The sequence below is a fragment of the Carcharodon carcharias genome, chromosome 12, assembly GCF_017639515.1.
Source record: "Carcharodon carcharias isolate sCarCar2 chromosome 12, sCarCar2.pri, whole genome shotgun sequence".
NCBI lineage: Eukaryota > Metazoa > Chordata > Chondrichthyes > Lamniformes > Lamnidae > Carcharodon > Carcharodon carcharias.
In genome coordinates this window covers 35,707,127-35,734,287 of record NC_054478.1, presented here as the reverse complement: position 1 = coordinate 35,734,287, position 27,161 = coordinate 35,707,127, and the positions used below count along the sequence as shown (strand labels likewise).

General features: G+C 44.9%; 1 protein-coding gene across 5 annotated transcripts in view; it reads left to right on the top strand.

Moving 5' to 3' along the window:
- Nucleotides 1-27,161, top strand: part of lypd6 (LY6/PLAUR domain containing 6) — a 255,130-nt gene that overhangs the window by 108,960 nt on the left and 119,009 nt on the right. For 3 of the 5 annotated variants that reach the window (XM_041201265.1, XM_041201261.1, XM_041201267.1), the window contains exon 1: nucleotides 25,831-25,987. The exons of the other annotated variants lie outside the window; for them this stretch is intronic. The gene's annotated coding sequence lies outside the window, so the exon portion shown is untranslated. Of the gene's footprint in view, nucleotides 1-25,830; nucleotides 25,988-27,161 lie in introns of those variants that run through there. 5 annotated transcript variants of the gene reach the window in all.

Sequence of the window (27,161 nt, the reverse complement as noted above, 5' to 3'; positions counted from 1 at the left end):
CGAAGATTCACCTGGCTTGTTCCAGGGATGGTGGGACTGTCTTATGAAGAGAGATTGGGGAAAGTGGGCCTGTATTCTCTAGAGTTTCGAAGAACAAGATGTTATCTCATTGAAACCTACAAAATATTTAAAGGAATAGACAGGATGGATGCAGGTCAGATGTTTCCTCTGGTTGAGGAGTCTAGAACCAGGGGACACAATTTCAAAATAAGGGGGAAGCTTAGGACTGAGATGAAGAGAAATTTCTTTACTCAGAGGGTTGTGAATCTTTGGAATTCTCTACCCCAGAGGGCCGTGGAAGCTCAGTCATTGAGTGTGTTTAAGGTAGAGAATGATAGATTTCTGATTAACAATAATGTGAAGGGTTATGGGGATAATGTGGGTAAAAGGCATTGAAGTGTTTGATCAGCCATTATCCTACTGAATAGCGGAGCAGGCGCGACGGGCTGTATGGCCTTTTCCTGTTCCTATGCTCCTATGTTCCTAAGACTCCAGAGGTAAAGAACATAAGCACCTGGAGAGTTCTGATCCAAGGTGCCTTATGCTTAAGATGCTAACAATGCCTGAGTTGAAATGTGGGTTTACAGCTGTTGTAAAGTTGGGGGAGATTTGAAGGGACAACCTTTACTGGAAGTAAGTGGAAGGCCCAAAAAAATCCCAACACTATATAAATCTCTTTTATTGTTCTCGGACCAAGTAGTTAATCTTCTAATTTCTGATGAGTATCTAACTTGATTTTTTCAGAGGTGTAAGTCAAATGGGTATAGAATGAAATTTGAGTTAATAAGTTCAGTTTATAGCAGAAGTAATTGTGTTCATTGTATTTTTAATATCTTTATGATAGCGTCTAATTATTAGTACCCATATTCCTTGATCTTTTATGTAATAAAACTTTTTTGTCTTAAACGGTGAACCTTTGACTTCATTCTTTTAGTAAATGCCTGGGTTTTCAGATTTCTTCCAAAAAGTTAAATTAAAGACGTTACTGTCCTCTTCCGAGATCATGACAATGGTACTTTCTCTGAAGAATTCTTTTTATCAGAAGTACCAAATACTAAACAACAAAAAATCTTTTGTAGTACAATCTTGAGTGACATTTTGGATTGAGACTAAATTCATCCTCCCTCTACTCTATTGGCTGTCTTTAGTCTGTCCAAGTCATGACACAGTTACTGAGGCATGTATTAATTTTGCACCTGTTGTTCATCTGAAATGGAAACTGATTCTTTCTCATGTTACTTTGCTGCTACAAGCGCATGCCAAGCAAAATTTAACATGAATTTAAACGGACAGCTCACAGTCTAATTTGTATTTTCATTCATTCTTAACACCTGGGTGTCCTTGGCAAAGCTGGCATTTATTGACCATCAACTTGCCGTTGAGTTAGGTGGTTGTGGACATTTATCTCACAGTTTGATGCAGTTGAGTGGCTTTCTGGGCCATTTCAGATGGCAGCAAGGAATCAACCACGTTAATGTTAGGACTGGATGCAGGTCAGATGTTTCCTCTGGTTGAGGAGTCTAGAACCAGGGGACACAATTTCAAAATAAGGGGGAAGCCACTTAGGACTGAGATGAAGAGAAATTTCTTTACTCAGAGGGTTGTGAATCTTTGGAATTCTCTACCCCAGAGGGCCGTGGAAGCTCAGTCATTGAGTGTGCTTAAGGTAAGCAAGACCAGGTTAGGAAAGCAAGTTTACTTTCCTAAAGGAAGTAAGTGAACCAGTTGAATTTTTATGACAATCCTACAGTTTCACAGTAACTTATACCAGTTTTTTTCACTCCAGGTTTTGTTTTTAAATTAAATTTCTTAATTTGCCAAGGGCCTGAATTTTTCAGGTGGCCGGCTCTTGCTTTCTGGCATTCGACGAGTCGGTGAGGAACACATCCCCACCGACTCCGAGTGCCCTGCAGCCATTTCACGCTCAAAGAGCATTAAGTGGCTGCAGGCTGGACTTCTGCCCTTCAATCAGGAGGAAGTCCCGCCTTAGAGAGCTGCCAGCCAATCTGATTGGTTGGAAGCTGTCCAGCCCCTGCAGCGACAGCGCTGAGGTGGACAGATGAAGAAATGCAGGAGGACGCCTGAGACCAAGTCCAGGCACTGGAGGCCCAGGTAAATTCAAGGGGTTCTAGGGTGGGGGAGGTAATAAAGCCCTGGGGATGGAGGCGGGGGAGAGGTGGGGCACAAAGGGGGCGATTGGGGTCTCTGGAGAGATGCCAGGGGGCGGGGGTGGGAATTCTGGAGGCCACCAGACCTTAATGCGGGGGAGGGGGGGTGCCCAACTTCAGAGGGGGGGGGGCTCCTGATGGAGGCGATCCACCTTCCCCTTGAGAAGTAACTCTGTTGATTTTCAGCCTTCCCTGTGCAACTTCAATCCTGCCGCCAGCCTAAAAGTTGAGGCTGTGTGGGAAACGGCCCTTAAATGCCCAATAATGGACCACTTAAGTGCCTCAGCAGGGGCAAGGGTGGGCTTCCCATCCGAGGTATTGTCTGCCCCAAGATAAAATCGCTGTGCAATCGAAGGGAATCCTGTCCCTTCAATTTCACACTCTCCACTGCCCACCCCACCCCCCCACCTCCCCTCCAGAACCACCCCCTGTCCTCGCCCCCACCAGTAGGAGAGTTTTACAGGTCATGGTGAAATTTGAAATCACCTTCTTTATATTATCAGTCCAGGTCACTGATTTACCTCGAAATTCCAAACTCTTTTCCAGTATGTAACAATGTCTTTTTTTTAAAAAAAAATTGTTTGCACAGTTGAAACAAACTTTTTCAAAATTGGCAATTTCAGCTTATTCAGTGACCATCATCAATTGCTTTAGAGGGACTGTAGCAGCTTTTGGCCATCAACTGATGATCCCTGGTGGCTGGAAACTTCTGGATCTGAACAGTTGAGAACGAGATATAAAATCACGAGTGAGCACTCTGAAAGGAACCCATTATTATGGAATTATATCTATTGTGCCAGTGACAGTTTAGTCCCACTCGCTGCTCTTTCCTCATTGAGCTGCAGATTTTTCTTTTTCAAGCGTATATCCAAATCCCGGTGTTCCTGTTTACTCCAGTGACACTGCGCGGTGTCTAGAAAAGAAGGTGCATCAGTTAAAATTAGAGCCAGGTCATTCTGGGTTGATGTCAGAAAATAGTTCTTCACATGCAAAGGGCAGAATTCTTACCTCGATGGGTGGGCGGGCAGCCGACCCCCGCCACCGAAACGGGGCCCACCGCCATTTTGAGTGGGCGGGCCAATTAAGGCCCGCCCAGCGGCCTGCTCTACGGGAAGCGCTATGCTCTTCCTGTGCGGTGGGGGGAGGGAATCCCCATCTGTCAAAGTGCATTCTTTCACGCATGCGCACAAAAGAGCGCATTGCTCCCTGAGGCAAAGTCCTGTCTCAGGGAGTTTCGCGAGAGATAAGTAAAAATAGATAAATGTTAAAATTATTAACATGTCGCACGAGATGGGACACGTTAATAATAAACACATAAAATTTATTAAATTTTTAAAAAACGGACATGAAACTTCATCCCGCCAGTGGATGAAGTTTTGTTAATAATCTGCAGTCCGCTGGGGCTCCTGGCCTACCCACCAGCCTTCAGGTCGGCCGGGCAGGGTGTTTAATAAGGTTAATGAGCCTGTCAATGGCCTTAATTGGCCATTGACAGGTCGGCGGGCGGACAGCTGATTTCGCTGTCCGCCCGCCTTCATGAATATTTAAAGGGACCGATGTCATCCTGCATCATTTTCCCCAAGGTGAGTGGGCCCCGCCCCCAAATCGCCGAGGGGAAAATCCTGGCCAAAGGGTAGTGGAAATCTAGAACTTGCTCCCTCAAAAAGCTGTTGAGACTTAGGCCGGGATTTTCCGGCCCTGTCATGGCAGGACCTGCTTCAGGAGATTCGGTGGCCAAGCCAAAAGCCCATTGGCTTTCAGCAGGACCATTCGATCCCGGCAGCAGGTGAGGTCGGAAAATCCCGCCCTTAGGTCCATTGAGTTTGATAGGTTGATATTAGGCAAGGGTATTAAGGGTTATGGAACCAAGGTGGGTGAGTGGAGTTTAGATACAGACTAGAAATTGAATGGCAGAACAGGCTCCAGAGGCTGAATAAGCCTATCCTTGTTCCTATGTAATATTTCACTTATGAGCATCAAAAGATTTTTGTATGTTAATAACTACACGTTTAGAGTAGCAAAATTTGGCAGCCTCCTGAGTTCTTCGTTATAGTAAAGATTAGTCATTCTTGAATCTAGGAGCACTGTAACTTTAGAGCTTCAATGAAGCAGTGAATTTCAGGTCAGTTTCATTAATTCTAAGAAACTAGTGAAGATTTTTGTATACATTGCATTTAAAGTTCTGAATTATAAGTTAAACAATGACAGGTAGGTGGCCTTAAACAATGAAATGAAACAATTACGGAAATACAAACAGAAAAACAAATGCTTTTTTTCATTGTAGCAACATGCAGGAGATCAGGGAAGGGGACATTTTTATGATCAATCTCAGTTAGAACAGTAGTTATACAAAAAAAACTTTTGAAAGTCTATTGTTTCAGTAGTAGGTCAGGATACTGAATAACTAAATATATTAATGTCAGCACATGAAATACTCCTTAAGAATGCCTCAATACACGGGGTAATGCTTTTCAATGTATATTTGTGGTGGGCTAACTTCATTGCTCATTTAGAATGGATAAGACTGTACCTTTGTTATTTGCTGCAAAAAGAGGCTTGTCCTTGCATTATGTGAAGTAACAGGGTGAACTTAGACTACTAGTAAAGGGTGGATACAGAGCTTTACATGGGTGTTAAACTGGCATTGTACATTCCAAAGTTGGGTCTTGACCTGATTCCAGATGAATTCGAGTGAAACTCCCTGGAAGGGAAATGTCCAATAATGCCTTGGATCGATGTTAAATGGATTGCAAATTCATTATGGTTTACATAGTACTCAGGGCATGTTTGAAAATTACCTGACCTCAATATAAACGGAGAGCGAACAGTCTTCCCAGTTTGTAAACATTTAAGTTTCTAGCTGTTGGGAGAGAGTTCTGTGCATGGTGTACCCCAGCATTTGAAAGATTTAAGTTCCAGCTGGCAGGAACCAAGCACCGGCATCGTGGTTCTACCTCCCTGGAGGTCAAACTGCGGTCTTGGATCAGTAGCTGCAGTGTAAATGCACCAAGGTTATTCCACATACCGGAGTCTTAAACACCTCATTAAGAGACTATTGAAATTGTGCATCACAATTTCCTGTCCAATAAACAAAGTGAAATTCTAGCACATCTTTGAAAATATGAAAACATATTTATAGGATACTGTAGTTGAAGTCTATTAGCATAAATACTAAATGCTTGAAAAGCTGTAATGAAGACAGATGTATTACCGTAGCCAGATTACGATGGATCTCAAAAGTCTTCAGTTTTAGGATATTCCCCACAGAGACTGCAATCTAACTGATTTCTTTGTAAATGAAAACATTGGCAGTAAATATTGGTGATGGTGTTGTCTACATGTTTACTACACCTACAGAAACTAGTTAGGAACATGGAAGAATAGGCCGTTTACCCTCTGCCTGACATCACTCCTGAATACCTTAGCTCTAATTTTAAACTCAAACCCCCTTTGTTCTGTCAACCCCTACCATATGAAATAGTTTCTGTCCACCCCGTCAAATACTTAACAGCTTAAACACCTCAGTTAGATCACCTCTTAATCCTCTATGCTCAAGGGAATAGGAGCCTGGTCTATGCAACTTCCCCTCATAATTCAACCTACCCATTTAAAAAATCTGTTTGGAGGTGATAGTGTACAGGAGTGGCACAGTTAAACAGAATAGCGAGGCAATAGTCGAAGCAGTACTTTTCACAAATTATCACTTCAGATTTGACTGCAGCGCTTTTCTGGGAGTCGGGGTGAGAAGTTACTGCATAAGTGTATTAATCCAAAGCATTCGCCCTTTACAAAAATAAAATAGTTTATAAGAAAGCTAGGGAACAGATGCTCTTCAAACTGAAGTATTTCTTTGGTGATCTTTAAATACTAAGTACACCGGAAAATGTATCTGCCTGCCCCTCATTGGATGTACTGCCTGTTGTAGCTGACATGTGCTGGTGCCACCACTAGATGGACTGTCTTGTGTGCAAAATGGTGACATCTCTCACATGCTAAATCATTCTGGTTTTAATTATTCAATAATAAATGATAACAGCTACAGGGCAGAACACAGGAAGCATGGAAAACAGAGGAAGGCCCTTGTTTTTTGGTTTGGAGGAATTTTTATCAAGATGACTGAAAACCCTAATATATAATAAAAATGCTGAACAGTTCTGGGAAGGGACCCTTTTGAAACATTAACCTAAAAGCAAAAAAACTGCGGATGCTGGAAATCCAAAACAAAAATAAAAATACCTGGAAAAACTCAGCAGGTCTGACAGCATCTGCGGAGAGGAATACAGTTAATGTTTCGAGTCTGTATGACTCTTCAACAGAACTAAGGAAATATAGAAAAGGGGTGAAATATAAGCTGGTTTGGGGTGTTGGGACAGGTGGAGCTGGATAGAGGGCCAGTGATAGGTGGAGATTGCCAAAAGATGTCATAGACAAAAGGACAAAGAGGTGTTGAAGGTGGTGACATTATCTAAGGAATGTGCTAATTAAGAGTAGAAAGCAGGACGAGCAAGGTACAGATAGCACTAGTGGGGGTGGGGTAGGGTGAAGGGATCGAAATAGGCTAAAAGGTGGAGATAAAACAATGGATGGAAATACATTTAAAAATAATGGAAATAGGTGGGAAAAGAAAAATCTATATAAATTATTGGAAAAAAGGGGGATCGGAAAGGGGGTGGGGAAGGAGGAGAGAGTTCATGATCTAAAATTGTTGAACTCAATATTCAGTCCGGAAGGCTGTAAAGTGCCTAGTCGGAAGATGAGGTGCTGTTCCTCCAGTTTGCGTTGAGCTTCACTGGAACAATGCAGCAGGCCAAGGACAGACATGTGGGCATGAGAGCAGGGTAGTGTGTTGAAATGGCAAGCGACAGGGAGGTCTGGGTCATGCTTGCGGACAGACTGAAAGTGTTCCTCAAAGCAGTCACCCAGTCTGAACTAGAAACACTAACCTGGTCTCTTGCAGCGCTGATCAACCTGATGCATTTCCAGCATTTCAGAGTTCCATTGTTTGTACTTTTCCCTTTTATTTTTAGTGAGGGAAATCAGGAACAGAATGCTCGCCCCCCCCCCACTCCCATTTTATCACGCCGTGCCTGTTTCTGTTGTCGCTGTGAAATTCCTCATTGAATTTGTTTCTAAGCTTGTTTGAATGTTGACTTAAATGCAACATTGAACAAACAAGGATCACCCTTTGATAGGTAGCTTAAGATCTGCTAACAAACTTACGCTTCTCAACTCCTAGCATATGCAGTGCGGATCTAACTGATTGCTGGATTGATATATGCTGGATATTAATTGCTAAGGGAGTATCTCTCAGTTACGGACCCAGCTCCAACTGATAGTGAAGAATTGCGTTCACATAAGTGTCTGTGGCCCGTGGGAACCGTGGGATTACCTAATATATTAGAGACAGGAATTTCCAAATGATCATCCAAATTTACTCATGCGCACCTTTAGTTTGGGCAGGACCGCTGATGTTTGGTGATGGTACCTTGCTTTGAGGGATGAGTCCTGAGGGCAGTTGAGAGAATCTTTAGGGCAGGATTTTACGTCCTGTGGGTGGGCGCGTGCCTGACCCGAATGGGAGTGAAATAGTGCGCAATGATGTCGGGCGAGCATCCCAACGTCATCGTGCCCTCTTGCGACCTTTTGGTCGGCGGGCTCATGCGAGCAGCAGCTGCACACCCGCCGACAATTATGAGGCCTATTAAGGCCCTTAAGTAATTAATTAAGTTGCGTTTTTTTGCTGCCTGTCGAACCGTTCGGTTGACGGGTGGGCGAATAGGCCTGGCTGCCTTCGCATTTTTAACAAAACCTCATCCATGGGCGGGATGAGGTTTCCAACACTTACCCAAAAAAACCCCATAAAAATGTTTCAGCATCCTTCTTACATGTCTCACTTCATGTGACTGAGCCACATGTGGGGACATGTTTATCTCATATGTAAAAAGTCTGTTTCTGTGTTTAAAATCTGTCAGCTCCCTGAGCCAGCTCTCTGCCTTCAGGGAGCTGTCAGTGCGCGCTCCCCGGCACATGAGCACACCTCAGCGCCCGCGCTCCTCCCACCCCCCCCACCCTGGCAGCGCTGAGGTTCCCAGGGTGAGTATGATGCTGGCTGGCCGTTAAGTGGCCAGCCAGTGTGAAATCACAGTTGGAGCCCGATCGCGAGCGGTGGAGGGCTTCACAGCTGCTCCCAGGCCTGCCCGCCTCACCTGCCCGACGAGGGAAAAATTCTACCCTTAGAAATGCTCATGCGGTGTCATTACAGTAGCAAGGACTGATGCCGAATGAACCTCCTTCAGCTTTGAATCACCATTGATACATAACCTAAACACCCCCTCCCACTCGACCCCCGACCATCACACCCCACCGCTACTGCACCAGGTTAGATACTGTAATACCAATGAGATTGCCAAAATTGCAGCAGTTTGCACAAAGTGGTGAGCGGTTCCCTTTGCCCATTTAATTGCAACTAGCTTACTAGCTTGAGATTGCACAAGAATGACTTTGTAAATGAGCTTTACATATAGAGAAGAGGCTGTAGTCTCATTGAGCAGTGATAGATTTGAACTAGTGGAATTGAGATGGAAGAATATCTTTGATGCAGTGCACCATCTAATTCCTAGGAAAATTTTGTTCCAACACCGATACGTATTTATGAAAAGATATTGGGGTTGTGAACCGGGGGAAGTGGGTAGGGTAGGGGAACACCTGACGGCTTGTAGAAAAGGACGTGGACACTGATGCAAATTCTGGAGATGGGACCATTTAAATCATTGGAGGAGGGCAGGCCGCACTTGCACTGGTAGCTGCTTTGAAGTGTCATCAGTTGGGATAAATTGTTGATGCTGCACAATGCTTGGAGACCACCCAAATGATGCTGTTGTTGAGACTGTACACACCTGGGCAGGAAATGCTCACCATCTGACTTACCTAGGATGGATGGACAGGTACAGGTCTTACAAGTATAATCCCTTCCTGCAAATAAATAAAGCAGTCATTCTGGTTCAAACTGATTTAGTTTGAAGAGTATGGTAGGTACAATAATATCTTAAAATTAAAATCCTTTGAAAAACCTAACAGATTGCCGCTTTCCTTAGCTCAGTTGGGCTCACAAGAATAAGGTGATGAAGGACATGTAATCCTCAGTTCAACTATATTCCAGGCTGTTGAGGTTTCTTTGTGAAGTTAAATGTGCCCTGCAGAGCTGTCATCAATACAAGATTAATACAAAGAAGTCAGTTTACTGCAGTACAGTACCATAATACCATAAATACCTTAAGACTATTAGTGGTGCTGTAGTAAGTCAGGGGATACTGGAGTCATTTGACAAACCCTTTAACATGAGTTCACTTGTCTAAGTTTGGTGTTTGTATTTTCTGACCTTATTGTAAGATCTTGTGGTTATGGGGGGGGGGGGGGGGGGGGGGGGGGGGGGGGGGGGGGGGGCGGTTGGGGGGGAGGGGGAGGGGGTGCGGTGGTGCGGGGGGAGGTGGGGGATGCAAGGCCTTATTATCCTTGCAAATCTTCCTTGAAATCCATGGCTTTATGCAGCTGAAGTCTTTCTAGCTGGTCCTCACTAGATTTAGATGGATTTTGCTCCTTAGCAAGCCAGAGCCTGCAGTCTTGCACGAGAGTTAGAGAGCTAATCGTCACTGGTGTCATTGTGCCTGTTGAAGTGGAACCTTGCTACCGAAGCAAATCATGCTTGTAAAGTAAAAACAGTACGAGACATACTCCGGAGGCCTGGCAGCATTTGTGAAGAGATAGTCAACTCAAAGTTAACTCTCAGATAAAAAGCAAAATACTGTGGATGTTGGAAATCTGAAACAAAAACAAAAGTCGCTGGAAAAGCTCAGCAGGTCTGGCAGCATCTGCGGAGAAGAACACAGTTAACATTTCGAGTCGGTATGACCCTTCATCAGAACACTGTTCCGATGAAGAGTCATGTGGACTCGAAACGTTAACTGTGTTCCTCTCCGCAGATGCTGCCAGACCTGCTGAGCTTTTCCAGCATTTCCCGTTTTTATTACAGATTTCCAGCATCCGCAGTATTTTGCTTTTACTTTAGTGTTTGTTAAATGGGTTTGATGCAGCATGAGACCCCCAGGCCTGAGTTTTCAGCTCAGCGGGCAGCCTCTATCGGCAGGCTCGGGAGCGGTTGGGAAACAGACCGCCGACCGCGATTGGCCCCCAACTGTGATTTCAAGCTGGCTGGCTGGAAACGCGCGCTGGAAAGCTCAGCGCTGCCGGTGTAGTTTGGGGGGGGGGGGGGGGTGCGGGTGGAGGGCGGGCGATAATTTTTCCGTGGGTGTGGACGAGCGCTGAGAGAAAGCTCCCTGAAACCAGAGAGCTGCCTCAGGGAGCTGCAGACCCGAAAACCCATGAAACAAAGTTTTGAAAGTCAGGAAAAAAATTGTCCAAGCATCACAATCAGGCACCTGAACCTGCCGATGATGAAAAATGCTGTCCATAGATTTTTATTTTATTTATTAACAGAAACCTCATCCCGCCGTTGGATGATGCTTCATGAAAAATGCAAAGTCCCCCGAGCCTACTCGCCCATCCGCCAACCTACGCTTACACCAAAAATGGAGGCCTCAAACTTGACAGGAGTCTGCTCCACTGGCATAAGTGTGTCAGAGTGGAAGCCTCCTGTTCTACCCCCAAATCAGAGGATTCATCCCACATACCGGAGACGGGGAAGGGCCGAAGATTCGGCCACACTTTTCTTCTGGAATCAAAAGGAACGGTGTAAGTGGAGTGGAGTCCTAATGTGAGCAGATTCTGCTGCAGGCTCTTGGGTGGAAATTGGTTTTTCTCTTCGCAGCCCCAGGAAGTGGAGGACCCGAGAGTTTTGTGGCTCCCAAAAGGAGGCAAGTTCCAAATTCTGTTCCTTTGGATCTCAGAGGAGCAAATAATTTGTGTATCTCAAAGCTTGCAATTTCATAGTTGTGAAGTCTTGGGGCTGAATTTTCTGGTTGGCCGGCGGGGCGGAGAGGGAGTGGGCGCGGGCGGATGTGGACCCGATCGCCGTTCGCGATCAGGTCCCTGCCGCCATTTTACGCGGGCGGGCCAGTTAAGGCCCGCCCAGCGTACTTCACGACTCCCGCGCACAGTGGGAGTGGGCGGGTGACGGTGGGCGCGCACAGCCCACCGGGTCCAATGGCGACCTGGCAGCCTGTATAAAGGAAGGCCTTGGCAGCCTTGTGCTCTCAATGGCTGGACGAAGGGCTGTACAGAGAGGCAATGAAGCTCATGCAAGTCCAGAAGGTAGGCCATGGGGGCAGGCCAGGCTGGAGGGTAGGGAGGGGGAGGCCAGTGTGCCCCTCGTTTTTCATATGACTGCCTTGCTGCCCTCCTCGAGGAGGTGGCAGCAGGGCGGGAGGTGTTGGTTCCCCAGGACGGGAGGAGGAGCCCCCCCCCCCCCCCCCCACCCCCCCACATGATGAAACGTGCCTGGGAGGAGGTGGCAGAAGTGCTGAGCTCCCACGACGTGACACGGTGCACCTGGATCCAGTGTCGCAAGCGCTTCAATGACTTGTTGTGCTCTGGAAGGGTGAGGACCATGTTGGCATTGGTCATTCAACCCAGCAGGTCAGCTTACCAACCCCGCCAAGCCTGAGTGTAGTGACTGCACCGAATCATTGACGGCATGTGTCCTTCGCTGGGTGGGCCAGCGGATATTGCCCATGCCGAGGTCACCCTGAGAGGGTGGTGAAGAGATTTGCTCTGTCCCTGCAGCATGTGGTACACTGAGACCCACATTACTGTTTTGGGGGCAACCTGGAGGAGCTGCACCTAGACGCAGTGCTGGAACTCCAGGACATGTCAAAGTCATGCTGGGAGGGGAGCTTCAAGGTGGCATTGGCACCGATTGGTCTGCTGCCCTCTGCGCTCCACATGCTTGCGCCTCCTTGCTATAGAAGGATATACCGTGTGGTGCCTAATGTGATGTAGGCAGCATGTGTCCGGGGGGTGGGGGTGGGGGCAGAGGAGCCTAGCACCTTTGTGTGAGTATTTGGCAGCAGCAGGGTGTCTCACTCTGGTTGGGGTGGGCCGTGCACGAAGAGAGTCCATGTGCAATTTGCACTAATCAATGCTCGTCTCTCATTTTCAGGAGACGAAGGCTCATAACTCGGCAAAGCGTGCGAGGACTGGCGGCGGGTAGGCACAGGTCGCCATTCTTAGTTGGTTCAAGCAGGAGAGGTGCCATGCGCCCAGTTCCGCTGGTGTCGATGAGGCTGGGGTGCCATGGCTAGGTATTTATGCCCAACAGTGAGGTCAGCGTTGTTCTCCCAACAGGAGTGCTTTGTTGGACATTCAGCTTTATTAACAAGGCCCTTAGTTACTGTTCCTAATGTGGCAGATTTTGCACTTGGGTGTTGAGTATGGAGCCTACAGCCCAGGCTTGTCCTGGAGGTCCATATGTGGTGTGCTAGCTGAAGGTTCATTGGATTAAAGCCGGCCGGGTGTCCCTGCCTCCCTGGAGTTTGCCCGGGTCAGCGTCTACCTCCTCAGCATTTCCTTGTGCTTGCTCATCCTCGGAATCACTGCTGGACTCATCGTGTGCATCTGCAGCCACTGTATCTTCATTGTCTACTGTGTCCCCCCTTTCCAGCGCAAGATTGTGGAGAGTGCAGCATGCAACCACTATCACTGACACACGATCTGGGGGGTACTGGAGTGCGCCCTCTGAGCGATCCACGCATCGGAAGCACATCTCGAGAAGACTAATGGTTCTCTCCACCACAGCCCTTGTGGAGCCGTGGCTCCTATTGTATCGCTGCTCAGCTTCTGTTCTTAGATGGCGGCGAGACATCATGAGCCACCTTCTGAGGGGGTAGCCCTTGTCACCCAGCAGCCATCCATCAAGCCGGGCTGGAACACTGAAGAGCCCCGAGACCTGGGAGTGTTTGAGGATGTAAGCGTCATGGGAGCTGCCTGGGTACCTTGCACAGACTTGTAGAATCTGCATCCTGTGATCACACACTATCTGCACGTTCATGGAGTGGAAGCCCTTCCTGTTGACGAAGGCACTGGGCTCACCTGCTGGCGCCTTGATGGCCACATGTGTACAGTCTATTGTACCCTGGACGTGGGGGAAGCCAGTAATGGCCGCGAAGCCTCCGGCTCGCTGTATCTGGCTTGCTTGGTCGCAGCACAAGTGGATGAAGGTCAATACCCATCTGAACAGAGTGTCTGTAACCTGCTTGACACAAATGTGGACAGCTGTTTGGGAGACACTGAAAAGATCACCCACCGGCCCCTGGAAGGAGCCAGGGGCATAGAGATTGAGGGCAGCTGTGACCTTCCGAGCCACTGGCATTGGATATCCACGCACAGTTAGCAGAGATCTCAGGCCCAATCATCTGACAGATACAGCTGGCTGTCACCCTTGAGGGACGGAGCCTCCTTTGGCACTGCACCTCAGACATATTGAGGTAGCTGCTTCACCGCCTGTATATCCTGGCAGCAGGATAGTGGCATCTTCTGCGGCCCCTTCCACCTTGGTCCACTTCTTGACCCTGTGCCCCTTGTGCCTGCGCCTGTCCTCCCAAAGGTGGCTCCCCTGGAGGCTGAATGTGCACTCCTGGCCCCCCTCCCCCTTCTAGCCTTCCCTTCCCCCTCAGAGGAGGTGCCTCCAAAGGACAGTTCAGCTCCCATTCCCAGACTAAGGGAAGGCTTCCTGAAACCTGCAGGCCCAGAAAAGATTCCTCACCGCAGAGTGCTGACCTGAAGGTTAAGAGTCCAGACAAAGCAGCTGGAATGTGTTTTGAAGCACTGCAGATCATACAGGCAAGTTTCAACAACGTTGAAAAATAAATGCTTGACAGTGCACACTCGCGACCCCACTGAGACCGGGTGAGGTTTATACAAATCTTTCCTACCCGCCTGCCCGTCGTGCCCGTGCACCATCCCAAAGATTGCACGGGTGCCGAAAAATTGGTGTCGATTGGTGAGTCAAGGGCCTTAAGTGGCCTGTTAATTAATGGCGGACGCAAATCGGGCATCATCATGCGCCCGCTCAAAGAAATATCGCAATAGCGCGCAAAAAACATCACTGCACGTCATTTTACACGCGTGCGTGTGGGACCTGCTCCCGCATAGCAACAGGAAAATTCCGCCCTTGATGCTTATTCACAGTCTCTTGGAGCTTTTAAAATCTTTGAAGACTCCTCTGATGTTGCTAATGGTATGTCAGATGTTATGCTTTATAACAACAGGAGCCTTATACCATATAACGCACAATGTGTTATTATTCTGTTGTGAAAATGAACCTGTGTTTGAAAAGGCTACAAAGTCTAACTGCTATCAATAAACATACCAAGCTCAGTTAGGGTTCAGTTCAATGTGTTTATGGTATTCTTAATGCCTCTGTCACTTTGAAGTGTAAAATCTGAATATGATAGATGTTCTTTTAATAGACAGATGAAAGAAATAGTTGACCTTCAACTGCTCTTTGGAGAGGCCTAGTAAGCTATTCAGTTGTATCAAACCGTTACTAACGGTTCAGGAAGAAGGCCCACTATCGCTTTGGACAGTTAGAGATGGGCAATGAATGGTAACCTTGCCAGAAATGCCACATCCTAAGAATGAATGGAAACAGAAGTAAGGTTTATGGAGTTGGAACCAGAGAAACTTAGGGAATGGCAAGAGTTGAACAGGATAACTTCAGCTTTGCAGACTTTGAACTATAGAAAATGTTATTCTCATTCAGGATTGTTTTCGGACAAACCTTTGGATAGTAGAACAATGACTCGGGAGTCAGTGGTGTTGGAGAGATCAATTAGCATGCCCTCAGTGAATGCTTAGATTCTGTCTTGACTGATGCACATTACCTGATTGTTACACTAACATTTTTATTCCAATTTATTGATGATTTGTATTCATTGTGATAAAGAGACTTCGCACAAAAAAACTTAATTTGTGGACATCACAGTTATTCCCAATTGTCTGCTCTTAAAAGAATTAAATTATCATCTGAAGGATCTTGCAAACCTTCAGTGTACAATGTTTAATGGGACTGAAAATTGTATTTCTGATACGCTCAAGTGTTTATTTTCTTTAAAATTTCAGGAGTTGGTGGAATTTGCTAATCAGTATTAAGAACTGGGTGGCCACAGTTTTGACGTGACATGAAAACACAGAGAAAAATAGCCTCCCTAACCCTTTAATCCATTAAGTAATAATAAAGAGGTTGTACGTGAATGCCAGCCACATCTCCCTATGATAACAGAATAGGTATGCCAGTTGCTTTTACTCAGTTGGGGTACTCATGTGAAGTGTCACTTTAATTTATGGGTTGTTTTTGGCACTGTGCCATCAGCCTATTTTTCATCAGGGAAAACCGTTAGGACAGAATGTAATAGTTACCCTGCCTTACAGACTTCTCACCTCAGAATTATTTCTCTACGACCACTGAATATGAATGTTTTTTGCACCTTTCCCACAGCGAATATGTAATTGAATTGTGGAGTAATTTATCAGGAAAGGCCATTAAATTGACAGCTATAAGGGAACTTGAGATTACTGCGAGCATTTTAAGGAGAGTAGGATCTTCAGGGTTCAGTGAGGAGGGAGATAGGGTTCATTTATCTAAGAGCAGCAAGCTTGTTAGGCCTAGTGGACTCTTGCAGTTCCTCAGTGTTAATGCTCTTGTCCTGTAAACTCCATAACTATTCAGTCAGTAGAAATTATGTCATTTTCTCAAAGATTGGCCTTGTAGAATTGGTATTGCATATAAAGGCTACACTGATGTGACTATTACATTCCTGAATTCACAGTTGGAATGAAGACACAGGGTAGTTCACATCGGTGCATATTTGTATGGATGATTCTGTTAAAAAATTGCATTAATTCTCATAATTGTTCAAATTCTGTTGTAAATCTGTCAAGTGAACTTATTCTGTGTGTCATGGCTTTTCTCAAAAGTATATGTTTAATGATTGTTGGCCATTAGTGGCCATTCACTTAGATCTCAATAGCTTTTGACAAAGTAAAGGCCAACATTTTTCAACAGCAAAAGCTCTACAATTATCAGTAAGAATAATGATTACTGTTGATCTTCATGTGGAGCACTGAAAATTTCATTGTCATTACAATGGTTTACTTAGTATTATTTTGGTGTCACTTCTTTCTTACATTGGCCACACCTCTTTCCCTTCAGGAGATCCCAATAAAATGCACTCTGATGAGGCCAGTTTCAATTCAGGATTCCCTCTCTCCCCCCTTTACATTAGAACATAAGAAATATGAGCAGGAGTAGGCCATTTGGCCCCTTGAGACTCCCTCACCATTCAATAAGATCATAGTTGATCTGATGTGGCCTCAACTCCACTTTCCTGTCTGTGCCGCATAACCCTTGACTCCCTTGTCAATGAAAAATCTGTCTGTCTGCGTCAGCCTTGAATATATTCAATGACCCTCGCCGAGGGAAAGAATTCCAAACACTAATTGTCTTTGCATTGATCACACACTGTTTTTCTGAAATACCTTCCCTTCCAACATCATACAGGCGCCTCCTTCCCCACGACTCTGCCCAAGCTGTACGCTCTAGTCCTCATCACAACCGTTCCCAGTGGCTTTTTCTATTACATGCCTCATGGTCATCCTCCACAGCCTACACTCTCCTTCATACCACAAACCTGCTTGGCCTGCCGCTCCCTCGGTCGTAACTGTGTCTGACCTCTTCCTCAGATTTAAATCTGTGTCCCCAGATCTCAGCAGATGTCTGTGCTGAAAGTGACTGCAGAGATCGACAGTGCTGTCCGAATTTGCCGCAACTGTTTCCATGTTGTATTGTTGGTGGATGAGGTGGGGACAATACTATGGTCAAACTGTGAACTCTGCGGAAAGTTCCATGTTCTTGCTAAACTGGGTTAAGCCTGGCTACCTTTACCCTTGGCTTACAATCTGCCTTTGCCTCATGGACGACTGAACATCAACTGATAATTACATTTATTAGGGAATTTACAAAAAATGTATAGCAGCAGCAGCAGTGCTATTTGCAAAAGGAATATTTCTGAAAATATGTATTGTAAGTGTGTGTGTGTGTTTCAAATTAATGGTGACCCTCCTGCTATGGAGGAAATATTAGCAGGACAGGATTGTAAAATAGGCATTTGGTTGTTTTGAGTAAAGCTAAAAGGAATGTGACCCTTATGTGATTGTATGCTTGCCTACAATGGGATGGAATGATAGATTCAGCTCAACAAACTGAAAATAGAAAGTACTCTGTGTGTTACTGAACAAAATACAGATCATGGGGAATACACTCCCCTGTTATCTAAAGCCAGACTGAAACAAAGGAACATTGACAAATACCGAGGAAGCAGTGATAGATCATATTTCAATAGCTGTTAAAAAAAATTTCACACCACTATTTATGTGACACTGAGCAGAAGGAGGGGTAAACTAAAGTCTCAGTCTTAAGCGATGAGATGGATTTAAGGCAAGCTTGAAGATGTGTGAGGTGGTGAGAAGTGAACCAAGATCATTCCATTGGGAATAATGACTGAAGGATAGGTGGGGCAGATGGAGGAGGGGACAACCAGTAATCCAGAGTCAGGGAATAAGGAACTTGAAGTCGACTGACTGGGTTGCAGGAAGCCAATAGGGCTTGACAGAAATGCTGGGAAACAGGACCATGCAAGGGAAAGGACAGGAATTCAGATTGTCTGAAGAGTTGAGACAAGGAAGCTGGCAGCAAGAGACTTTAGAAATCAATTTTGGTGGGGTGGAAAGCACGGAGTAGTGTTCTAGCAGCAGTTGGGGAAGATGGAGGGGTATTGTGGGGGGCTGAGGGGGGCATGTGCGAGCAGTGGAACGCGAGCAATGCCCTAGAGGTGAAAATGTGCAGTCTTAGGAATAGATTTGACTTAAGAAGGCAGCCGGGCAAGTGGAATGAGAGATAAGTGGGTGGGGCTGAAAGGAATGGCCTAGACTTATTGGTAATTTATGCATTCATTCTGTGTGCTCAAAGGTAGCTTAAAAAAATTGCTCCTGGGGATCCAAGGTGGTTCTGGCTACAACTAGTAGCTACAACTGCCGAAAATGAGCTGGGACCTCAGATATGCCAGGTCCCAGTCTAGTGCCAAGCTTTCTGAGATGGTTTTGAAGGAATTTGCAATGGCACTAACAGCATGGGGTACATTTTGAGACTCTATACTAGCTGGTGATGTGGGATCCACCAAGGCATCCAGTCCAGATCACGGCTTATAACTCCCCAAAGGTTTTCCAACCAAAAAAGCAGATTGTTGCAACCCACTTTGTTAGGCAACCTGTCACACTGATTCTTATGAGCCTGTCTATGAGTAATGTTTTTTACATTAGATTTTCGAATAAGACTGCTCCTTACTTTGAAATATCTATTTACTTACCGTTCTAAAAATCAGTCTGCATATTCCCGCCCTTCAAGAAAAAAGCTGTAGGAGGAAACTGAACTTTCTGTGGCTGCTTTACTGATATTATCAATAGAGAGGGACAATAGTGTTTTTCAACATTTTTCCCACATTATGTTTTCAAGCTGGCACAAAGCCAGTTGCTAAACAGACAGAAATGTTTGAAATGCTAGGTCAATGTCTGTAACCTCATTATTACCATTAAGTTTTGGGCTTTGTGATTGAATTTTTCTTCTAAAATACTCCTTGCCTCTTTAATTTTCCCACTCTTTCCTCAGTGAAAGGATATGACTCAATGGGCAGAATCTCGCCGCCTTTGAGGGTTTTCTGAGGTTGGGATGGAAAGCAGGTCCTGACCCCACTGATGATGCCTGGCTACGTGCCTGCACAGTTTTACTGGAGGCGGTAAATTAAGAGGTCACCTCCGGGAGCGTTGCCCTGAGGCAATCCGCTGGCCCAATTGGAGAGCCCACAGTGATGTCCTGCTCACCAGGAGGGATGCATGCTTCCGCGGCAGACAGAACGAAAGGGCAGCTCAAGATGGAGGCGCCCTCAAAAGATAGATAAAATTGTTAAAATTATTCGTGACCACAGCTGCCAGGCCATCGTTGTGAAGGAGGTCCAGCCCCGGCCTGCTGCTGGGGGGGTCATCTGCAACGACCCACCTGACCTTGCCCTTAGCATAGGGCCCGGCCATCACTGGTAATGCCCCAAGTGGCCAATTAGTTGCCACTAATGGACAGCCTGCCACTGCTGGATGGGTAGCTGCTTCAGTTTCTCACCCACCTCCAGCATAATTGTCCAGAGATGGGAAGGTGTCAGCCTGTTGATCCAACGGTGACCTTTCAGATTTCCCTCCTGGTCCCACCTCCATGGGTCTCGTCCAAAGGCAGGCCATTATTCAGATGCATAGTGTTGATTGGCTGTCTGACTTTGAAGGCCATTGTTAATCAACTTCATTTTGTCCTCACCTGATATACACCCCCTGACTCATCAGCTGGACAGTGAAACTATGGCCCATCTTCCTCTTCCCCAAGCTGGGACATCAAGGCAGTTTGTGCCCACCAGTGTCATTTGGCTGAACTTGGGGACCTCGAAAATCCAAGGATGGAAGATGATCTGGCCCCTGACTTTTGGTGATTATGAAGTGGTTTTGCACCTGAATACATAACCACTTCCTGGATTGGCCTGGGCCATCAGAAGTGCTCTTGAATAGAGGCAAAACACAACCCAAAAGAAGATCAAGGAAAATTGATGAGGAAATTGCTTGCTAGTAACTTGTCCCTGAACAGCATGTACGAATTAACTCCATGCTACTGGAATAGTGACTGAATTGGGGGGAAGAAGTTACAAGGCATTGCCTCCTTGATTCAGTGTCAATGAAAGGCCAGGCGTCCCACCTCTGCCATCCCAACATCATGTGACCCAGCTTTTACCATCAAAGAATCGCTCAATTATTTAGAGTTCTATTAACTGTATGGGATTCTGTAGGTACAGTGCAACTTGTAATGTGTGTATTATACCAACACACAAGAGACCCTTGAAGTGTTTATACAACAAAATTAGAAATGTGGGTTAAATATAAAAAAATGCGAAAAGCACTGTACAAAAATTAGAAACGGTTTCTCACTGACCATCATGATAGACTTTTAACTAAGGTTAGCTTTCTATGGTATAAATGATGCGCGTGCTGATAGTTTTAATTATGAGCTTGAAAAGGGGACAAGTGGATGAAACAACATTGTAAAACTAACTACGAGCTGTAGCTTGAGATTTGGCATGGGTCAGGGTTAACCTTGATCTCAGCTCAGATAACTAGGACGAGACTTCTCTGATAAGTGTACTGTCAGCTCAGACTTCATACCAGACTTGCTTAAGAACCTCTCATGTTCAGCCTTGAACGTATGAGGCCCAGAGGGTAAGTAGGAACATGATGCGTCCTTTGAGGGGGTGGGTGTGGAGAACTGACGGAATGCAAGATCCTTTGGGATCAAATGTTTGGTGGGAGTCAGCACTGAGCTGCTGGATAATGACAGGTGGTCATAGACTTAGAAAACAGCACCTGAAGGTAGCCTCAGATTTTGAGATTTTGTTGGTTGTATAAACCTTGTTTTGTGCTGTGAATGAATTCACTACTTACAGGGTGAAAACTAAATCTATCCTACAGTACAAACTATGGCTTGAGAATCCATTCTTATCCGTTCCATTCAAATTCAACAGGATGGGATTGTCTCTGGGCAAACTGACAATTTTCCTTCAATGACATAAATGTATGATCTTTCAAAGCTTAAAATAGCCCAAATAATAATGATTAGATTACAAAAATAGACATGCTGTCAAAGTACAAATGGAAGATGTAAAGTTTGCCACCTTCCCTAAAAGAACAGTCAGTAACATCACCCTAAGTTATAGTTTGAGGATGTAATTAGAGTCATAATCACAGTGGAATAGCATTGCACGTTCAAATTGTAATGTGTTCGTTATTCCTCCCTTCTACTCCACCATCCTGGTTATCAGCTCTTGCTCTCAGCTCCAATAACAGGAAGATGCAAATGATGTTAAGAGCTTCCACACAGAGACCGAAGAATCAAAGAGAGGAAGCGAGAGAGAGAGTGACCTTTTTATATCAACTTACACACACTATAGACCTACACTGGCTGAGCCTGTGAGCAGATTATTCAACTGCCTCTTGACTTCAGATCATCTTGAAAGAGAAGGGACAGGATAAATCTTATGCTCATTCTTCATCTACTGTACATTTGGAAGAAGCAGATGTGGAGAGTCAAACCAACAGTGTACCAGATACTGCAACTCTTAATGAAGACCAAGTCAAAGCAAAGAAGTCCGAAGGGAGACTATGATCTTCCAAGTCTGACAAGAACACAATCAGGGAGAGTTGTGAAGCTTCCAGACTGTTTGAATCTATGAATCAGAGACTTGGGGTGGTGGAGAGGGGGGAACATAGGGTGGTGTGTAAATATAAATGTAAAATATATTTGGGCAAAGACTTGGGGGAGATGTAATATTAGGGTGTTCAGGGTTGAAAGGGTTAATATGTGGGACTGGAGAAATAGTACTGCTCACATGATGATGTAAGAGAGACACATGACTAACAGTTGAGAAGGAGAAATCTCATGGCTTAGATAGAGTAACACCTAGTCTGGTATATCTGTAAATAATTATGTTCATCCAATAAACCAATTATTGTTTAGATATTCCTATGTCTCCACAGTTATTCCTTAAACAGTCACAACCAACATACAACCTGGCCTCAGAGTTGGGATCTTACAACAGAAGGTTCTGTGTTCAAGTCCCATGCTAGAACTTAAGCACAAAAATCAAAGCTGACACTCCAGTGCTGATTCGAGGGAGTGCTGCACTGTCTTTCAGATGAGATGTTAGACAAGGCTCTAGTTACCTATTAATGTTGATGTTAAAGGTTCCACTGCACCATCTTGAAGAAGATTAGGGGAATTACCCACAGTGTCCTGGCTAATATTTATCCCTCAATCTGCATCATAGAAATGGATTATCTGGCCATTATCACATTGTTGTTTGTAAGAGCTTGCTATGTACAAATTTGCTGCTGCATTTTTTATATTACAACAGTGACTACAATTCAACAGTACTTCATGTATTTGCTGATTCTGCCTTTGAGCATTGCAGATTTAAGATTTGACAGATTTTTACCATTCAACGTCCCCTGACTAAATCTGACCATAAATCTGACATTAACATTGCTGGTTGTTAAGAAGGAAATAAAGACTCAGTAAGAACTTGATAAGAGGGTTCTTCCACCCTCTCCTCTCACCCCCTCCAAATTACGCTGCACCAGACACATTTTCGTATCAGTGCAGTTTATTTTAATGAAAGGATGAAGATTTTACTGATGTGAAGAATATATCATAATATGGACTGTGTTGTGATGTAATAGAAATTACAAGTGAGGATGAGTAAGCCTTGTGAGGAGAGATGATTACTGTTTATTAAAATTAGCAACATGCCAAAAATATAAGCTACACACTAAATGTATGCTGGAGTCCTATTTGATGCAGAGATACATACTCCCTTCATATTTCCAATAATAAGATTGACCTATAAGTGCCATCAATATATTGCTTCCTTGTGTTGAGGTAAAATCTACAAAGGGTTAAGTCTCCAAAGAGCATGTTTACTAATTTTATCTTTTATCTTTTTGGGGCTGCTGTGGATCCAACAGAACTCAGTTATACTGTTGGCAACACACTATTCTAAGATTAGCGAACAGCAGAATTCCATATGCATGTATTTAAACTTGGGAGAGGCTGTACTAATGAGGGTGTCCAAATGCCAGTGACAGTCTAATTTTGCAGTATTATGTTATTTTTTTCCTTATTCTTGCATGGGATGTGGAGTGACTGGCAAAGCTAGCATTTGTTGCCCATACCCAAATTGTCCTTGAAATGAGTTGCTTTCCAGTCCATTTCAGAGGACAATTAAGAGTCAAGCACATTGCTGTGAGTCTGGAGATATATGTAGGTCAGATCAGGTAAGGATGGCAGATTTCCTTCCCTAAAGGGTATATGTGAACCAGATTGGTTTTTATGACAATCAACAATGGTTTCAAGGTCGTCATTACTGAGACTAGCTTTTCAATCCAGACTTATTGAATTTAAATTTTACCAGTTGCCATAGTGGGATTTGAACCCTAGTCCCCAAGCCTGGACACCTTGACTACTAGCTCAGTGACATTACCACTATTTCATTATCTCCCCATTATGTGTTCAAAAGCAGTACACCAAGGCTCACCTCAGGTGTCTGCCTTCAGACAGAAAGTAACAGTGGACGCATAGGGAAATGTCTGCCATGGTCCATGCTTGTAGTTAGTTTCAACATTTAATTCTGGCTGTAAGCTTTTTTTTTACTCCATTGACTTGTTGGAATCTTTGTCCTTCCCCGCGAGCGACATTGGGACTGAATTTTGAGGTTGTTGGGCGGGCGCGGTGGGCGGGCCTGGGAGCGCCCAGGAAACGACCCGCCACCCGCGATCGGCCTCCGGCTGCGTTTTCACGCTGGCTGGCCAATTAACGGCCGGCTGGTGTGAAACGCATGCTGATAGGCTCAGCACTGCCGGGGTGGGGCGCTGGCGTGGGGGAGGGTGCAGTCACAGCTCCCTGAAGACAGACAGCTGCCTCAGGGAGCTGAAGAATTTGAAACCATGAAACAAAGATTTTAAATTGCGAGAAAAATGTCTATACATTGGACTCATTCACCTACACGTATAGATTATAAAAATTCTGCCCAAACATTTTTTTTTTTTTAATTAACATCGGAAACCTCGTCCTGCCCTTGGATGAGGTTTCCTCAAAATTCCAAAGACCGCCTGGCCAATTCGACCCCCCGCCAACCGTAATGTTGGACGGGCAGTGAAAAATCCACATTAATTGATATATTAATGGACTTAATAGGCCTCTTAATTGTTGGTGGGCTCGCTGCCGACTCTCCTGCGTGCCCGCTGACCGAAGTATCACGCGAGTGTGTGATAACGCCGGGATGTTCACCCTATGTCACTGCCGCGCATCATTTTATGCTCCGACGTGTTGACCACCTACCCACACGCCGAGTGTGAAAACTCCTGCCCTTGACTTCTGCATAACTTACAGTGTTGATGAATCTACCCCTCATTATAAATGCAGCACAATGAGAAAGCAAATATCCGTACCTTACCTTTTCACTTACGCTACATTTTGAAATGACCCTGTATTAGCAAACCAATCTCCTAAGCCAGCAGACTCTGCCTCCCTTTGGTCTGAAGATCAGATTCAGTGACAGACACAGCTTTTTTTTTATTCATGCCTGCCCCCTTCAAGATTTGCAGGCTTGGATGTGGCCTAGGAACTGATCACCATTGAAAGGGTGAGTTTCAATCTCTAAATTTTTTACGTGGAGCCAGGGAAACTGAAGTTTTTCTTCTGGATCCCATGGCTCTCCTGATGACTGCTGTTGAGGCATGAAAGCTTCTTCCTCTCACTGTCTTGCCCTCCACCAGCACAAAATAAGGTTGTTCATTTCATGTGGAAGATGCAGTCAAAGCCACATTTATTGCCCATCCTTTGCTGTCCTGAGATGGTGGTTCTGGGCCTTCTCCTTAAACCACTAAAGTCCTTTCAATGCTGATACTCCCATGATTTCAACCCAACAACAATGAAGGAGACGTGGTACATGTCTAAGTCAGGATGTTGTGTAACTTAGAGGTGATGGTGCATCTGTGATATTGCTGCCCTTGCCCTTCTCAGTGTTAGAGGTTGCTGTGCTAGGAGGTGCTGTTGAAGTAAGTTTCCTGCTACGCATACTGCTACTGTTTGTCCCAAAATACATTTAGATGACAGCCACCTAGAAGGACAAAGGCAGCATGTGTACAGGAATACCGTCACCTTCACATGCCCTCCAAGTCACACATTATCCTGCTTTGGAACTATATTGCTATTCCTTCACTGTCACTGGGTCCAAGTCCTGGAACTCCTCCATAACAACGCTGTGAGAGTACCTTCACCACACAGACTACAGCGGTTCGAAATCATCACCAACTCAAGCTCAACTAAGAATGCACAATTAATGCTGGCCTTGCCAGTGCTCACAGATCCAGAGAATGGGTTAAAAGGAAAATTCCAACTCCCTTTAGCTAATTCACTCGCTTTGAAACTTGAGTTTGCTTTTTTTATACTTTTTTTTAACCAGTTTTAACAGTTAAAAAAATCACATACACTTTTCTGTCCTGTGACTCTCACTACAAAAGCAACAAACGTAGAAACACGTCTAATTATGAGGAGGGGTGCAGTTGGGGGGGGGGGGGCGGTGGGTGGCGGCGAACAGTACCCTTTGGAATTAAAGGAGTTAATTATCTGGAAGCTAAAGCAGCACTAATAAGAACAAAAAGCTTACAGCAACGTAGCTGGAGAGCAATGGGTGTGGGGAAAGAAATCATAGCTAGAGGCAGGTTATTAGGTTAGCAAAATTAGAAGTGCCCTCTGAGGATTAATTTGTCATGAGAAAGCAGGCAACTTTCATTCAGAATTAAAAACCTGATAAGTTGATATGCTTCTCAGAAGCTGGGGGAGTGAGGAGGCAGATGGGGAGTGCTAGTTCACAGCTGATTGGCTGCCAATTAGCACAGCAGGCTAATCAGAGGGAGGCCCTTATGCTCAGCCGCCCACTGGGAATGTTGATTGGTTACTATAACTGATAAAAGTGCACACAGGACACACAGAGGCTAACATACCACTTCAAAGCAGGAGTTGAAGGAAAAACCACAGACAGCACTTTTTACTGAAGTTGTCCAAGTTGTATTCATGTAAAAGCAGGAACCGTGGTCATAGGGCCTCAATCAATGGAATAAAACCAGTTTACTCCATCAATTGAACACAAGATTTTTTGTGGGGTGGGGTAAGTAAAGGATCAAGATTTATTTTCTTTCTGCTGGACCTGGTTGTTGAGTGAGGTTGTACTGGGTAATTTGTGCGTTTGCTTGTCAGTTCATGACAAGATTCTGTCTTATTTGATCATTTTATTTGGCTTTCAGTATTTCAGGTCTTTAAATTAAGCTAAATTTGTGAATGAAGTGATTTTTGTTGCGATCTTTTAGAATCTTCTGTTACAGTAAAAAAAAACACGCACTGCAGGAGTAAATATGTTGAAAAAAATCATTGTGCAAATATATATATATATGTATAGCTATATAGTTACTGTAAAGGCTTTTGTGATTAAGGACAATTGAATCAGAACCTTCAACTATCTGCCTAAAGTACCCAGACACTACAATGCTGGATTATGTTAAAGCATACCCCTGTTTACTTCTTACATAGGACGAGGTGTTTGCTAAGTCAAGCTTAATGATTGTACATTGTAGATGAAGGGGGTGAAGGTGGCACAGGGATCGTAGATATTTGTGACTCGTGTGTCTGACTGCTGCCTTCTCCCACTGGAAACGATGGGGTGTGGATCCAAATATAAAACTGCTGCATGCCACAAATTTTAAATGTGCAGTCAGTGCATGCATGGATTATTCAAAGGCATTATTTGTCACGCTTATTTTCTGTAATGCCAACGGGTTATGAGCACAGGTGTCTAAGTAGTAAGTGTCCTGGTTATGCTTCCAAGCATTTCCCATCTTGTATCTTTGAGCTCTGCTATCCTCGGTCAGGGTTTAAGACGGGTTTAACATGTTCCAGCTTTAAAAATGAATGTTGTTTATTAATATTTTTTTCAGGATGTTGGATTGGCATTTATGGTTTAAAAAATGCGAATGATATATTTATGCAGCAGTTAAGTCAACAGCTGAAAGAGCAGTTAACATTTTGAATCAAGCCTTCTGCCTGAAGCATTGAATTGCTTGCCCTATAAATAGCCACACTGAGTGAAAGTACAGGGTGAGAAACCATGCCCGTGAAAGTGCAAACACCTCTCATACCAGGAGATTCCTGGTCCGGTGATGTAGCAACATGGACCTGGCTCCACTAGAGGAGGTGTCCTGTCCAATGCTGCGCAACCATCTGGCATCATCCACTAATGAGTTGCTTACATAGAATGTCCAACACGCAAACAAGCCATTCGGCCTAAC